General features: G+C 36.9%; 1 protein-coding gene and 1 non-coding gene across 4 annotated transcripts in view; one reads left to right on the top strand and one right to left on the bottom strand.

Moving 5' to 3' along the window:
- Positions 1–16736, bottom strand: part of LOC126871355 (acetylcholine receptor subunit alpha-like) — a 102343-nt gene that overhangs the window by 54787 nt on the left and 30820 nt on the right. The gene's annotated exons all lie outside the window — the stretch shown is intronic.
- Trnan-guu (transfer RNA asparagine (anticodon GUU)) lies at positions 1850–1923 on the top strand. The gene has a single exon. It is a non-coding gene; the product is annotated as a tRNA-Asn (tRNA).

Raw genomic sequence — 16736 nt, 5'->3', positions numbered from 1 at the left:
AGAGATCGCGTGCTCGACAGAATACGGGCCACGAAACGTAATGTTATCAGGGGCCGTACAACAGCTGCACTAAATTTTTTTTCGCCGACAGTTCCACTTTTCGAACGATAACTTCGCAGCCCTCGCGCTTACCTCGTGACCAACCTGCTACCCTTATTAAACAATATCTCACGGTTGTGTAACAATCTCAATATTACAAAATATTTCACGCACCAAGTGTATAAGGAGAAAATGTGAAAAGATATCGTTTAAAAATTTCCCGAATTTTTTCTTACAAGGATAAGAGAGCAAAAGAATTCTTAAAATTTTACAATGCTTTTGAAAATCGTCTTAACACGTCTGTGTTCTAAATTTTGTTTTACATGTTTATCAACATATTATTCTACTTTATTGTATTAGTTATGTGTCCATTTATACAGCAACTATTACTGTCAGGATTCTATATTAAGAAAATTGAAAAAAACTTGAAAAAGGGGAGAAATTGTTCCTAAAAAGAAGAAGGAAAACAAAATAGAGGTATTATTATGTACGAGGTTTACAGAGTAAATATCATTCTGTAGATATGAATGTTCTCTGTTCACAACGGTTTTCAGTTCCACGTTTTACGATCGTTTTATATTTCTTATTAACATCGTGGATATGTTAATATCTCTAGTAAAAGCGTGGGTTAAAGTGTGCACAGTCGACCGGTACCGAACTGTAATTCTGTGCTCCTAATATAACCACTTCCTGATTGGTAAATGTGTTATTAGTGAATTTATTAAGGTTATTGAACTAACCGTGGAATTTATGCACATACCAATTGATTTCACCGTATAATCAAATCTGTGCATTTATTAATGTACGTATGTCTCTATTAACGTGACCTATCAAATACTTCCATTTAGTCTTCCGCATATTCCGACAATATTACCTATCAGATTGGATAAACGGATAATTTACGTATAAATATGCCCTACTTTTTAGACGCGTAAATACGCTTAAAATAAAAATTTACAGATTATAAGAAATTTAAGAATAATTATAATAATCGAATAGAGAAGCTATATTTAGTATATTTTGAATGTCTTTACTTAAAAATTTAGCAAAGGTAAAGAAGAGCGAATTACAGAGGGAGATGAGGATGTTGGTTCGCTACAGGAGAGAAAAGAAATTGCCCAGAAGCAATCTCTTGATGGATTTTCTGATTAAATGTCCCTGTCCCACGCAGAAAAGCACTCGCGGTGATGCATATTTTTATCGCGTAATATTCGATAATTCCGGCCAACAATTTCCTTCCGGCCGTCTTTTGTGCATCCTCTCGCATTAGAAGACGTTTCCGCTTATTTCATTTCGAGAGGAATAAGTAATATAGGAAAGATAAAAATATGTAAAGCACATAATTGGCCATTTTATGCTAATAATTTTCCTCTAACAATGACGGTTGGTCATTAGATACAACAAAAGGGAGACAAGGATACAGATAATTCCAAAAGGGAACTTTAAGTTTATATCATAATTCCTACAACGTTGTCCATATTTCTCCGATATTTCTCCTTTTTTTCATTTAAAACCCTTACTTGCATTAAATTCTTATCTGTAGAAAATTGTATAGGTATATGAAACAAAACATAAAAGCCGTTTTGATGATTCAGTTAAAATATATTGGAGAACATTAATGAAACGTTTACAAGGTAAGTTATAAAACGTAAAACGTAGAATGTGATATTACTACGTGATCAGAATTTCATTGAATAAAGATACTATTGTATAAATAAATTATATGACTTTTATATAAATATCGATTAAAAGTTAGAATTAAAAGATGCTTACGGCTTATCCTAGTACATCGTAGTCCAGAATTCCAACGGCCTCCGTGGCGCAATCGGCTAGCGCGTTCGGCTGTTAACCGAAAGGTTGGTGGTTCGAGCCCACCCGGGGGCGGATATATTTTGTTATTTTTTTATTCATGAATAAATTAACTAACCATAATGCTTTTTTTGTTATGTATCCTATAATATTTATTTTAACTTATTGCAAATGTATCATATAGTTTTAAATAATTCTGAGATGGAAATGTGTGCAGATGTGAACGTTTCATTATTGTATTATGTAAGTATATTTTACAGAAAAGAAAAGAAAAGAAAAGAAAAGAAAAGAAAAGAAAAGAAAAGAAAAGAAAAGAAATTGTTATGAAAAATTCCTTTTTCTTTTCGGCTATGAGCAAAGATTTTATACTATATGATATCTATCAGAATATTTAAAAGATACTATGATAAACGATCATATCATTAATGTATTACGATCATTGTATTCAAGAAATTATAGTATATAGGTTTAACAAAATGAATAATTCGTCATAACTTATAAATAATTAAGCTTTGAAAAAGATATTGATAAACACCGAAGATTTAGAAAACTACTATGTATGTACTAATAAAAATGTGGAAAAAAGATGTGAAATATTTTTATTTATGAACTATTGAAAAATAAGATTATTTAATTGTTAGTGGATGTTTATCTCTGGTATGTGGTTTGTAACTAATAAATGTTTGTAACTAATAAATGTGAAATTTTAAAGATATTGATATTTGTGTTAAGCAAGTAGTTCTCCTAGTCTCCACTAGATGTCTATGTGGAGTTACGAGTTCTCGCATTTAAAGTTAGTCGGTCGATATAATATCTTGAAGCAGAGAACGAACATCGTCAGTCAGCCAGTAGGTGTACTACTGATCGATTTAGCAGATGATGATTGCAGGAGATGATTCATGATTAAGCTCCGCTCCCTGACTTCCATCACTCGCAACGACGGTGGTCAGTGGAATTTCTGATGCTAACTGACTATTTTTTTTTTTTTCTAATTCTATGTAAAAATAATATGTAATAAAGTTGTACAAAAGACAGTAATGAAAAGTTGTAAAGTGAGTAATTATGAACTGAGGCTTTTTGGGCTTTCAATTATATCTAATTTTCATATAACTTCAAAAATAAAATCTTTGTTCTAGTTAAATTCACAATTAAAAAATTAAAATTTGAAAGGAAGAATTGGAATTTAGAGTTATTTAGTTATTTTAAATTTTTCACGAATTTCCATGTATAAAGGAAATATAATAAAGAAATGAGTGTTTTCTGTATGTTACGAGCGTGTATATATATAAATATATATAACTGTGCCTCCAATTAAAAATTCCCAAAAACCCAGTTCAATACATTTACAGCTTTATTTACTCGTCCTAGATCAGCAAACCCCTTCACATCTCCATGAAGCATTACACACAAGCTTTCAAAAAGATTGAATCGCAAGAAGCTTTTCTTCGGAACTTTAGTAACGACAAACTGTGGCGTGTATCAAGCAAGTCGTAACTGATCAATGGTGGTTCAGTAATAAAGAGGAGAAGGTTGAGACGATGCAAAGCGACTCGACAATTTCGAGCATCACGGAGTAATGTGTCAGATTCGTCAGTCCACGAATTCGTTGCCACAGTATTACGGGTTATATGGCTGCACGTTCCCGACCTCATTTAACTTTGAACTGCGTCTAGAACGACGTCTGTACAAGCGCAAACATCTGCCGCTGGCGCTTGTTGGAACTCTGTTTTATCCGTAGCCCCACCATTCGCTCCGCCGCTAAAATCCCTACTTCCAGTAGTTTGTTTCCCCACTCTAGCGTCACTGTGTCTCAGTGATAACCCGTAGATCGCGAGAACACGCGCGTATCCCATTCGTGGCTGCAGTGAAATCCGCGATACGCGAAATCAAGCGCGGATTAAGGGGGAGGGGTCTAGCGAAGGTTATAGCCTCGGGTCTCGCTATAAAAAGCACAAGAAAAAATGCATCTTATTTTACGAGCATAACGTAGCGAATTATTCTAACACATAGACGTCGCACCAGGGCGCGCGTTTAGTGACGGATGAAAGATTTAAAACCGATACTTACGACTTACACTAAAAATTGTTCACCAAGTTGGCAACAGTCGTTTGTTCTATGGTATAAATTATATCGATTCCTTGCTTTTATTCAATATATACTCATTTTGTAAAATTATTCCATTCTATGAACTTTCTTCTATCCGCCACTGTATGTGTCGAAACGCGTAGCTACGTGCGCTCAAAGTATACAAAGATGATAAAATTAGTAAAATTCTGTAAATTCGCCGCGGAAAATAAAAAAAGGGATATCTGTATTTTAAAAATGTATAATACAGATCTTTTAACATAACTTACAAATTTTATCTCATATTTGTGTAAATTTATTTCATTTTATTTCTCTTCCCCTATCTTTCTGTAAAGGGGACCTCCGCTGGCTTAATAGTCTCGGGCCTCAGAAACTGTAACGCGATCTTGTGCGAAACCGGGAACACGACGAAAAAAAAAGGAACACAGATTAGTGTTTGTGTCGTCGGTAGAGCGTTAAGTGAAAGCGTGCACGTTTTAAAAATGCGAATGGAGACACGATTATCCGGGATTCGAGGGCGGATTTTCAGCTGTAGATTAGGAAATTGGTTCGAGACTGAGATGAGAAGATATGATGGAGATTGGGCGAGCGAGTCGGAGCTTAGGCGACCGCCATATTAGAATATTAGGCTTAGAGGGTCTACGAGGAATACGAATAGTTCGATTGGCGGAGCTGTTCGTCTGCAGAACCAGAGTATTCTACGATCTCCTGCAATTCGATCGGCTTTCGCGAATTCTTTCTTCTTATTATGGGGATAAGAAAGGATATCCTTTATGCGATAGTTTTTAAATGGAATCAGTGGAAAGTGAGGAATTTAGATTAGGAAGAGGGAAATTTAAAATTGATCCATTGAAAATACACCTTGGGGGATAATAATGAGAGTCGAGAGGCTGATGCAAAAAGCGGATAACAATAAAAGCTACAGCCTACGACGAGCATCAAAATTGCAGGAATAAAATGGAAACCTTTAAATATTTATAAAAAATTCAGAAGTATTGTCATTCACGAAAGCCTATAATATGGTGTATAGAAGAATAATATTCAGTATCGCACTTATATTTAGTATTTAACGTTACTCGTTGCACCACATTTCGCCAATTATTTCCTGGTTTTTGTAATCGCCATTTTCCAAAAATATATTCAGCGCTACATCATCATACATAGCAAGATATAAAAATAACCAAACGATCAAAAATATATCCAACAAGATCTCTTATTAATATTATTCTATTTAATATTCCTTGCGCGACAAATCAAAAAATAAAGTAAAAGTATTTACAAAGTATCACACATTCAAAGTATCCACGGACCACATTGATTAGCAAAAATCCATTAACAGCCTCGAGCTTTACAACATGGCAACGATCGACACTAATTAACATTTTAACCCGATAAGGGTGAATTTTTCGGTGAAGATGATAAAGAGGCGGCGCGGCGGGTCGATGCTCGAAGAAAGAGATACGCGAAGTGGAAAGTCATTATCGTGACAAAGAAGATCGAGGCAATCGCGGCGAGTTCGAGAAGCCTATCAGTTTTCCACAGGCGGAATCGAGGAAGCCCCCCTTCCCCCCGGCCGTTTCGTGGTGCAGCCACCAAAGTACAGAGACGACTCTCTGCCACGTCTACACCTTTTGTCCGTTCTCACGAGAAAGCTCGTCCAGGCCGTGTGGCTGGCCGAGGTAATTCTCTGGAACGTTGATTCTACGTTGTTCGACCGTGAGTTCGATCAACTTACCACCCACTTTGCTCGTATCCCTTCGAACCCTTTCCATTTGAGGGAAAAAGTCGAGCTCAAAGTGGTCGATTTTTACGGTTTCAGACTAGGATCGTTAATCGACTTGCAGGTTTGGGGAGTACAGAACGTATCAAGATTAATAGGATTTCAGTCTCGAGATTTTTATTTCGATGGCATTGTGATAAAAGTTGGTTATACGTATTTTATTCTATATTTCAATTGCGTGTTAAGAAGAATATACGTTTTATATAATTTCTATTAATTCTAATATATTTGTCTATCAAAGTTGAATAAAATAAATCGGAGAAAAAATATCGTAGTTTCATACTAATTCGTCGTACGTTTCAAACGCTGTTTCATTTTTTTCATTTGTTCGATCCTCCAATCTATGTGGACGCCGTTATTGGAACGAAATGTCAATTGTTTGCCGGATCTCTGCGGATCGAATACATTCATTCAAACGCGAATTTCTATTATGTGAACGAAAAATAATAGTAGCGGAAAAAATTGTTAAACTACTATTAGATATATGAATTCCAGTTATATGAATTATTTGTCCGTCGACGAGTTTAGATAAATGGAATTCCATTGTACTTGCACGTTAAAAACAAAATGTAGAACAATGGGAATAATAGTCCAATAACCAACAGGGGATTAGTTCTAACTTCTATAATATTAGAGAAACCTATACAGTTATCAACGTGTATAATTAAAAACCACGAAAAATAAACTTTAAAATGTCTGTGAAGACAATGCGATTAGAATAAAAAAGAACTGCGATATCTTTCAAATCTCGCGGTCGTCTCAGGAAGTTTACAGTCCTAGCGAATTTTTTTCGTTTGGACTCGCGGGAAATTTCACGCTCGATCGGTTCGCGATCGATGAACCGAGCACCCTCTCTTTTTTTTTGCCGTTGCTTTGGATCCCTGCCGGGCTAATTTGCACTTCGAAAGATATTCAAGATCGGGAAAAGAGATCAGGACCGCGAGATGAACAACGAGATTATCGACGATCGGCTCGTTTGCCGCTCGAGCGGCTCGATAATGCGATCATCTCGGCCGTGGAGCCTCGAAGATGCAGATTTTCCGCAGATTCGAGTCCTTTCTCCGCGACTCACGAGCAAAACGTCAGGAAATGAAAGGGAAAAGATCTTCCTGTTTACGATTGTGATCGTGAAAAGGTGCAACATCATCTGAGATTGCACCTAATAATTGCAGAAATTATTGAAAGAAATTGATATCGAGCTTGCAGACGTAAGTACGTAATTGCTTTTTACATATCGTTTGTATATTTTGTAACTGTTTGCTGCAATCCATGGTATAGAATTATTTTACTCTTTAATAAGATTTCTGCGTATTTTTATTTTATAATTCATAGCAGTGTTGGATAAAATGTTTTAATACTCTTCAGCGTGTTTATGAGCTTAATATTAATTTTCCAATATCTTGTCGTTTATCGTACATATTCGTGATATAATTCAAAGAATAATTGTGGATACAATCTGCAATAAGCTACGCTACACTTGAATAGGATATTATAAACATTCGATTGCGCATTATGAAAATTTACAAAGACAAATATGAAATATACATGTCTACATACATTGTACACATGATACACATACTAGATACATTGTCTATTTACAGAGACAAATATGAAAATTAACCGTGTCTTTCTCGCTACTTATCCTCGTTTCTAAAAGAAATTTAATTAAATCCGTAGACTCAATCTACAATAATTACTACAATAATTATTCATATGTTGAAACGTACGATAATCAATCGACAGGATCCTCCCCTATGCAACGAGTTAAGAGTGTCCTTATACTACAAACAGTATAAGGACACTTATACTACAAACAGTATAAGGATACTTAACTGGTTGCAAAAAAATTCTATCGCTCCCGCGATGACGGTAATCGAATAAGACCATCTTAAATTTCAACGTTTACCAGCAAAACATTCCACGAACGTTTCGACGCTTAATAGACACATTCCCAACAAACGACGAACAAATTAGCACGAAGAGACGCGACTCGTCCCAAGAGAAATAATTCCGATTTCAGTCGTTCCAGGTCGTAACTGTGTTTTTAGTCGGCCGTAAAACGGGGGAAACAATAATTCTCCCCGGCACGGCGTTTTCTCCAAGGTGGTCGTGGAAATGACTTTAATCGCGTCTCGGATCCCGCGGGCTGCTTTAGTAGCCCTCGGGATACCATTATCGTAAATTAGCTCGCTTCAAAGTTGCTTCAAACACCGAGTGGGCTTATTGTTGGACCGGCCCATCCCGGGGTCGTTGTCTTAATTTCGTTCTAGTTTCTTTGTGCACATGCAGGAACTAATTATCGATACTTGGCGAGTTTCCAAACTTTCCACAATACTCCGTTGCTTATATTTCTATAAATTTATTGGAGGCAGAGGGAAGGGAAAAGAAGATGCTCGAATTTTTCCAATGATTGTTCAAAGAAAGGCTCGAACGAGGAAGGCAAACAACAAAGTACGTGATCGAGTTTCGAGATTTCATTTGGCAAATCGACCTGTCTATTAATGCGGTTCGTCATGACTGCTTGTACCATAAAAAGTATCGCTCCGTTCCTTTTCATCGTAAAATATACGTGTTAGGAAAAAAGAACGAATGAAACTCTTCAGTTTCTTAAAACGAGGATGTCTACCTCGTCATATCGCATGGGATATTAAAGTGAATTAAACAAAATAAAGCAACTTCTGATTAAATTGCCAACAGTTGGAGAGTCACACGGGATTCTCGGATTTTTCATCGTGCGACAGTGAAACTAACACCCTGTATCCCTCGTTAAAATTATCTGCAATTCCCAGATCAAATCTCTTCAAGCTGGGATGGGAGAAAACGATATGAAAAAAAGTATTAACTTTTAATATTCAACTTATTATCCTTTGCGTCTCTTTGCGAGTAGAAAGGGAACTCTCGGCAGACTCGATTTAACCGTATACTCGCTCCACGACACCTTGCACATAAACTTCCAACTCGATTACACCCGTTTCTCCATTTCCAGCAGCTTGCAACTATAAAAATTACCACGTCCGCGAGTAGAAATAAGAACTGCCGTTACCAACGCGCGAAGGCGAAATTCTCCAACCGCGTTACCGAGATGTCGCAAGCTCGACGGGTCTTTGCCACGTGTACGGTTCAGTTCAGATAAGAAGGCAACGGGTAAAAAAAGAAGAAAAAAAAATAAGGAGCGAGATAGAATGAAAAAGAGAAGAAAAGGAAGAAGGAAGGAAAACGATGGCAGTTTGCTTGGTGGCTTGAAAGGCTATTGGCTTGGTCCAGTAAGGAATCCAGAAGGTGCAACTTTGCCAACAAATTGAGTTTAGACCCTTCGAGCATTTCCCTCAATCCCCCTCTACACACGTCTACGATGGATTTTTCCGGAGGGTCAATGGAAATACTCGAACTCGATCCCCTTCGGACGCGATAAACGTCCCCGTGTGGCCAAGTTCCTTCACGCCGTAGGAAAAATGAAGTTGATGGCCTCTTTCCACGATATCGGCACACCGACACGCTTCTCCACTTGGTCTTACGTAATCCTTCCAACGTTGTAAGATCGTATTAAATGAAGGAAAGGTGTTTTGGAATTGGATGTCGTGTCGGAACCTCCGGGGAATGTTCCCTTACGTTTAGTTGCGTTTTTGGTCAACGTTGGTTCATAGGATGCACTGATACGGATTATGGAGTTGTATGTCTTGGAACGATACATTAGGCTGAACGTATTCTCGCACACTGGTGTTTCTGGCATTTACATATCAATCTATCATCACGTTTATCTACATGCTGATTAATAAGATCCGACGTTTATTAAATTTTGTATCGTTTAAGTATTAGTTTCGTATAGTATTAGGTTGTCCGAAATGTTCCTTTCGTTTTATAAGGAAATAATAGACGCACAATGTTTATTGAATTACGTACGAATATAATAATAGAAATTCAACGAAATGGATCATACCTAATTCAATAAAATATAAACAGAAGTTGTTGCTCATTTATTATGACTTTATGAAACGAAAGAAACTTTTCGGACAACCTAATATTATAAGTAGCCTGCAGAACGAAGAAGACTACACAAAGTTGATATCTTAAAAATAGAACGTGCAATCTAAGCAGAAAAAGTGATTCATTGCAAAATAAGAGTATATTAATAAACGTCTTCTTTTCATACTCAGATCGTGTGAGAGAATTCCACGGATACGCTTAATATTTTACGTTCGGCCGTGAAAATAATCGATGTAACGTCAATATCCTGGAACTCTTGTAAACTTGTGCTAGCGTACCATCAAGAATTTAGACGCGGGTTGCACGTAGTTAAGGAGTTTCACTTAGCGTACATCTTAGTTTGAAGCAAGCAACTTATCCTAAAGGAACCTCTTTATCCAGGAAGACCCACGTGAACGCCACTCGTCAACGGCGTACCGAGTTCGCCTGTTCTGTAGATAACGAGATGAACTTTCGGCTACTCTGCAGGTAGTCTAAGTGATACATGGATCATTAGGGAAACTAGTCTTACGGTTATCATCCGTTCAGCCTGATAATCCTGCTTGCACTCGATTAACCTCGTTCTCTATCAACATCAAGCTTGGGTATTATTCAAATGGTATATTTGAAAAATGATTATTTGAACAATAATACATTATTTTATTTGACCGGAATGAGGGTAACGGCGGATGTAAACGAAGAATGGGAATGAAAAGACTGGACTGAGAATATAGAGAAAATAAAAGGAACAGAAGTTTGAGTTGGCAAGTGTGAATGGATAAGAAAATGTATGGAGAAGTGAAATGAAAGTTTGGGTGAAAGAGAAGTGAGAAAGATAAGAAGGTGAAATATGGGAAAAGAATTGAGTGAGAACGGAGAATAAGGTAGAGAGAATGGTTAAATGAAGGCAGAAAGAGAGCTCCGCTCCGTACGTAGAGTAACACACAAAAGGAGATGCAAACGTTCAACCAAAAGAGGAAATAATCGAAGAATACTGGACGAAAGAGAAGATTGTGTTTCGATGGATAAATGGGAAAGTTTTTGGAAAAGATAGCGAAAATTTGGAGAAAAAGAGGAAAGTGAACAAAAGGTTGAGATATACAATGAGAAAACTGACAATGTGGGATGAATAAGGTAAGGAATAGTTAGATGAGCTAAAAGGGAACAGAAAGATCTCTATTTCGTAAATGGTAATACGAAGAACAAAAGATCGTGTTTCAGGAACGGAGTGGAAAAGTAAATTAGGCAGCTGCTTCAGGATGAGAAATCGTAGGTTGGATTCCAGTTACCTCAAGACAGCTCATTTTTCTTTAAGGGCCAAGAGGAGCCTTTGGAGGTATAAGACTTTAAGCGAAAAGAAATAAAAGACAATTTAATAAGAATTTAAAGAGTAAACTAGATACGATAGAAGCGTGCAATGAAAGCACAACAAAAAGAAAAAAAAGAAAAAGAAGAAAAAAGGCGGGACTAAAAATGTAACAAAGACGGTAGAAAGGATGTAATAAAAATAAGGTAAAAGACAGAATCACCACGAAGGGGAAAGGACTTTGCGAAAAGGCTTTGAAGGTATAAAAACACCGATAACAAAAGGCGGATTTAAAAAAGCAAATAAAAGCAGGACATATAAAAAAAAATCACACATAGTGAAAGAAAAACAGGTTCTACATAAGTGAAAGAAAAACGGATTCTACACAAGGAGCGAAAGGCGGGAAAATAGAATACCGTTTAAGAGAAAATGAAATGAAAACAAGTGAAAAAGAAAGTGAGATAATCGTGCAAAAGAACTAGACAGAGGAGGATTAACCGCGTAATTGCGCACAGTTATTCGAGCGTCCGTCGTGTAATTAACGCACCCTATTAACACCTACGTACACAGTCTCATGCTACAATTAACTCCGAACGGTTTAGAACTAACGCACAAACACCAGAGAAGCTTCGTTGCAAAACTACTTCATCACATCCACGTGAGACACACGTCCGCTATATCCTCCTTAAAATAATTTCTATAGAAATCACGAAGAAACAATTATTTAAAAGTATCGTTATTATTGAAAAAAGCCTCGATATTGGTCAGAAATCTGTCAACAATATGTACGTGGTTATTAACTATAGAAATAATAAATGCCTCGAAATGACAGATTACAATATTTGTATTTTTGCTGTTTGCACATTAAAACCATGCAAAGTAATGCTGTTGTAATGTTTTCTTTTCATTACACCGCTTCAATCGTTTATCGTACGAGTTTTTCCATAAGCTGAGGAGCCTTTGAACGCTGTATGTAATTACTGCTTTAACGCTATGTCCGAAGCAAAATGTTAAAATATCGAACAAGGTTCATATTCAGTAATTATGTAATTTGGAATTAAAGTTAGATTTAACTATTCAGTATTATTTAATCCTTAACGCTAAATAAAGCGATGGCTTAATTATGATCATTTATATGTAGCGTACGTATTTAAATATACATTAAAAATTGCTAGTTCAAATATTAATAATAATCAAAGAGAAATAAATGGAATCAGTTTCTCACTGTTATTCCTCCAGCACTCGTCAATTACGAAGTTTCCGATAAAAGGAAACGAAATAATTGTTGTTATAGGTCGATAGCTCGACGTTCTGCCCGGTAATTTTAGCGCCGACTGGCCGAGAACTCGAGCCAGCCTCGTTCTAATTTCAATTCCGTTGTTTCTTCCGATACGAGGCGACGTGGTCGGACAAAAAGGGAAACTATCTCAAGAAAGACGGTTCGAGCGCGAATATTCACTCGAAACGAGACTTCTTCCTCTTCTGCGGACTTCCGGTTCCCGCGACGTTTCATGGAAATTCAGATTATTTCAGTCGACTCGTAAAACTAGGTTCAAAGATTCTATCGGGTGTTTTCAGATAATTCTTTGGGTTGAAAAAAAGAAAAAAGAAATAGAGAACGATGGACGAAAAAAGATATCTCCTTATACCCTGTCTCGTTATTTTTCATTTTAAAGAAGGGAAGGGAAGATAGTTTACGAGCAATGTGAGATATTAGGGCGATTTAGGATCTTCTGATGAGATGCTCAGTTATCTCGTTCACCGGTTTTGTTCAAACTTCGAACACTGGTAAATTTCGTTACTTTGTGTATAAAATTAAATATTTAATACCTTTTGAGCAGATACTCATGATCAAAGTTTCATCGCGTCAAAGTATTATAAGTGGTAACTTGTCCAACTTATCGATTCAACCGTCAACTAACCCAGCAACGAAACTTTGATCTCGAACAGACCGTGGATATTTATGCAAATTCATACTTTTACGAATATAATTTGAAAAAATGGAACTATATAGAACTCGTACGTTGTAGTATGTAGAATTATACTATGTAGAATCTTGTACATTTTTTCGAATTTTCCATAAATGCATAGAAAATATCACGATCTAATCACGAATATCCCGAAAGTACTCAACATCCGATTCTATAATGGATTATTTTTAAACAGAATGAAATTTTCTAGCATCCAATGTTTCGATGAAATCGATAAGCCGAAGGTTGTACACCCTCCCTGTTGGGATATTAGAAGCAATGAGCGTCTCATTCAACATATTCTAATTTTGATAAATCGATTCTGGAGTAATTTCCATGTTTCTTCGAGATCCCTGGGAAACTGATCCTTCGTAAGGTTCCCTCGCGAATATCTAGAAAAACGAAATCTTTGAAGGAAAAGTAATCTAAGAAGGACCGTACTTTAGACAGCCATGAAATAATTATGACCTACTCAACCTTCGCCATCCCGAATTCATGCGACCTCGAATGGCTTCGTCCTGCGTTAAAAGGATCCCGACTTCGACTTTTAAATCACAATCCCCGCCATTCTTCTGTTCGACAAATCGCTCCACGATTTCCCTACGACGAGCAAGCGTTCCCCTCGCGTTATCCATTCACCATGACCCAGACAGATAACGAGGATAAAGAAGAAACTGGTTTTCATCCCCCTAGGTGGGTATCAGTCACGACTCAATATCGATCCCCGGCGTCATAATTTCGCAAATTATTCGCGCCTTGATGCACGCGATCGAACGACGTGCAAATTATTTCCGTTCCAGGCCTCGATTTAAACCACGCCACGAAATTTTCAGCCACCCCTTTTGTCCCTTTTCCGATGGCCTTTAAAGCGGAGTTTCGGCGAATAAAACACATGGGACAGGGCCGGGCCAATTATTCTCGCGAGTCACGAAAAAATGGGATCCACGAGAACTCTGCGTCTGACAAGTGATTAATTCTTTCAGCCGGCAAGAAGCGTCCCCGTGACAGAGAATCCCTGAGAGCCCCGAACGATCCGGGATATTCCTGGTCTCGTCGTCTAACTCCCCCAGCTCGCCGATTTATGAAACTTTATCCTACAATTTTCCACCTTGTTCTTCCTGCTTGCAATTGAAACGATTTCTTTATCTTCTGTCTCTTCTATTTTTTATTATATCTCCGTTTTCGTTTCTAAACTATCATTCACGATTATTCGTTTCAATCGCCTGCCGTGGTTATTCGAAGATAAAACAGATCATCGGACGTGTTGTTTAACAAACTGGAAAATCCCCTGTCAACTTCTTACAATCATTTGCTTTCCATTTATCGAGTAAAACTTCTCCGATGTAATATTTCGTACTGTATTTTAAGAACTCGCACGTTTCACTTACCAAAGATAACCGTAACAGCCGTAATTACGTAGAGATAATTTCAAGCAGAAGGTAATTATCGAAGTTTAACCTTAACTTCACCCTCTTACGACGAAACTTTGATTACATAATCTGAAAGGAACATACACCGTTCTGTTGAAGAATTAACTTCGGAATCTCCTTAGAAAGACGCAACCGATATTAAAAATCGTAACTCTGACGAACGATCAAGTTTTTTCCATTATTTTCATTCTCTTCCCATTAATTTTCATCAGACGGAGGGGAAGAAAAGAAATAAAAGGAAGGGATGAAAAATTTCTGACAGAAGGAATCGTCGAAAATTCACACGTAATACACTGTCTGTTTTCGGTATATATCATTTCTCGCCGCAGAAAGAGAAACGAAGAGCCATTTTTCGCCCCGTTACGCCATTCCTTGCCATTTTGAACAACGATAGATCAGACAACCGACCGTCTACGTTGACGTGAACGAATGAAGGCCAATCCCGAAGATCTGCACGCGTGCAGCACTCGTTCGCACATCGAACTGTCTGCCTCCTTATTTTCCATTTCACCACCAGATTTCTCTTACTAATAAAATTCAATCGTTTCCACCGAACGATAAGCGTTGATGCTCTTTATCGAACGACGTATGTTTCAGCTACGGGGATGATAACTTTACAACCATCGTATCCACGGAAAGATAACTATTTTCATGGGAAAATGGCGTTCTTAAGGAGTACGCGGGGAGATAAGTTCGCGCTGTTCTCACGGTAAAATTGCGTTTTCGCAAATAAAGATAACTCGGAATATCGTATTTCGCGTCACGTTGCGATAGCAGTTTGTAAATATCGACGTAGACATTGGAAAATTATTATTTTTCTTCTTGAATTTAAGAAATTAAAGTCGCGCGAACTATAAACTGATAAAAATATGTGGATACAAAACGAATTTGCACCTATAATTATAATATATCGTTCGTACGATTTACATTTTTAATCCCTTTGTATCTTGAGATATTTTACGTCGTACATTTTTCTAACTGTATCTCGTTTCGTTGAAAATCATAGAAAGATGACGTGACAAGTCCATTTTTGCTGACTTTTATATTTTAATGTTATTCGGTATTTTAGCAATTTTGAAGAGTACAAAAAAGCACATGTTTACGTACAAAATCAAAGGAAAAGACAATTTTAATCGAAATCGACAATGTACGGAATTTTTTCATTCTTTCTCTGTGAAAAAGAGGAATATTGTAAGACAATATAAAAAGTTTATGTAAAAGATAATGTAAAGTCACCTAACTCTTTATGAGAAGTTTCTTCGTGCTGGATGAATAAAAAAGGAAGTATTTGCAATATCGATGATGTACCGACACGGAGGCAAAGGATGATCGTGGAAAGGTTTGCGAATTGGCAAATTCGTTTGTTCCTTTAAAGCAAATAGCCTTTATGGGAGTTAAAACATAGGTCCGTTTTAACGCGTGTAACGATGTCTGGTCATTACGCGGCTTCGCCCCGGGGAGACTCGGTAACAGAATGGCAAGCCGAACGACTCGATTCAACGACGAAGACAAAATATTCACCCCTGAACCACAGTTGTCGTTACAAACGAGCCACCCTTTCAACCCAGCTGCGAAAACATCGCTCGGAACTCGTGTCTGTTATGTCGTTGCGGTTGAACGAGTTTCGAGGAAAAATTGAGTAGAGATGGAGCGAAAAAAGAGATTGAAGGTGAATGGTAAGAGATTAAAAAAAGTCACTGAATATGCGAGCGATTTATTACAATTTAAATTCAGAGGATCTATCATCGTCTATGATATTCCTTTAATTATTTTAGAGTGATACTAAAAGTACGAAGAGTGATCGAAATGATCACAGATCATTATTTTATACGACAGTTTACACAATTTAATTTCTCTTGCGTTACTTTTTTGATAGTGCAATTTTTTCTGCCATTCTATATTTTGTTAGTCGGTTGTTGTAACTCTAAGAAAGACTCTAAGTGTGGAGAGTATAGTGACAGTAGAGTGTTATGAAATTTATAATGTAGCAGAATAATGTAGATTTTCAAATAATCAAATTGCAAGTATCGTACAAAAGATAAATTTTGTCTAGTTTCAACGCCAACAAAATAGAGATTTAGAGAAAAGTTCATGAATAATTTTAATCAATTTTTCCACGTATAGCATAATCATTGCAGCATAGTTATGGTATACTAGAAACTCCAGCCCTTGTGTATCTAATAATATCTCAGCAATGAACAATATTGACGAATTATCAAGTTACAAATTATAACAGAATTTTACAATTTCACGTAAAATGATCAAATGACTCGTAGTTTGTAAAATTGTATTTGCATCTATTATTGCTGATCTTATTACTGCTATGCACGAAATTTTATTGCCACTAATAACTC

Source organism: Bombus huntii, chromosome 11 (assembly GCF_024542735.1).
Source record: "Bombus huntii isolate Logan2020A chromosome 11, iyBomHunt1.1, whole genome shotgun sequence".
NCBI lineage: Eukaryota > Metazoa > Arthropoda > Insecta > Hymenoptera > Apidae > Bombus > Bombus huntii.
The sequence above is the reverse complement of the archived record's forward strand: the minus strand, read 5'-3'. Positions and strand labels throughout refer to the sequence as shown.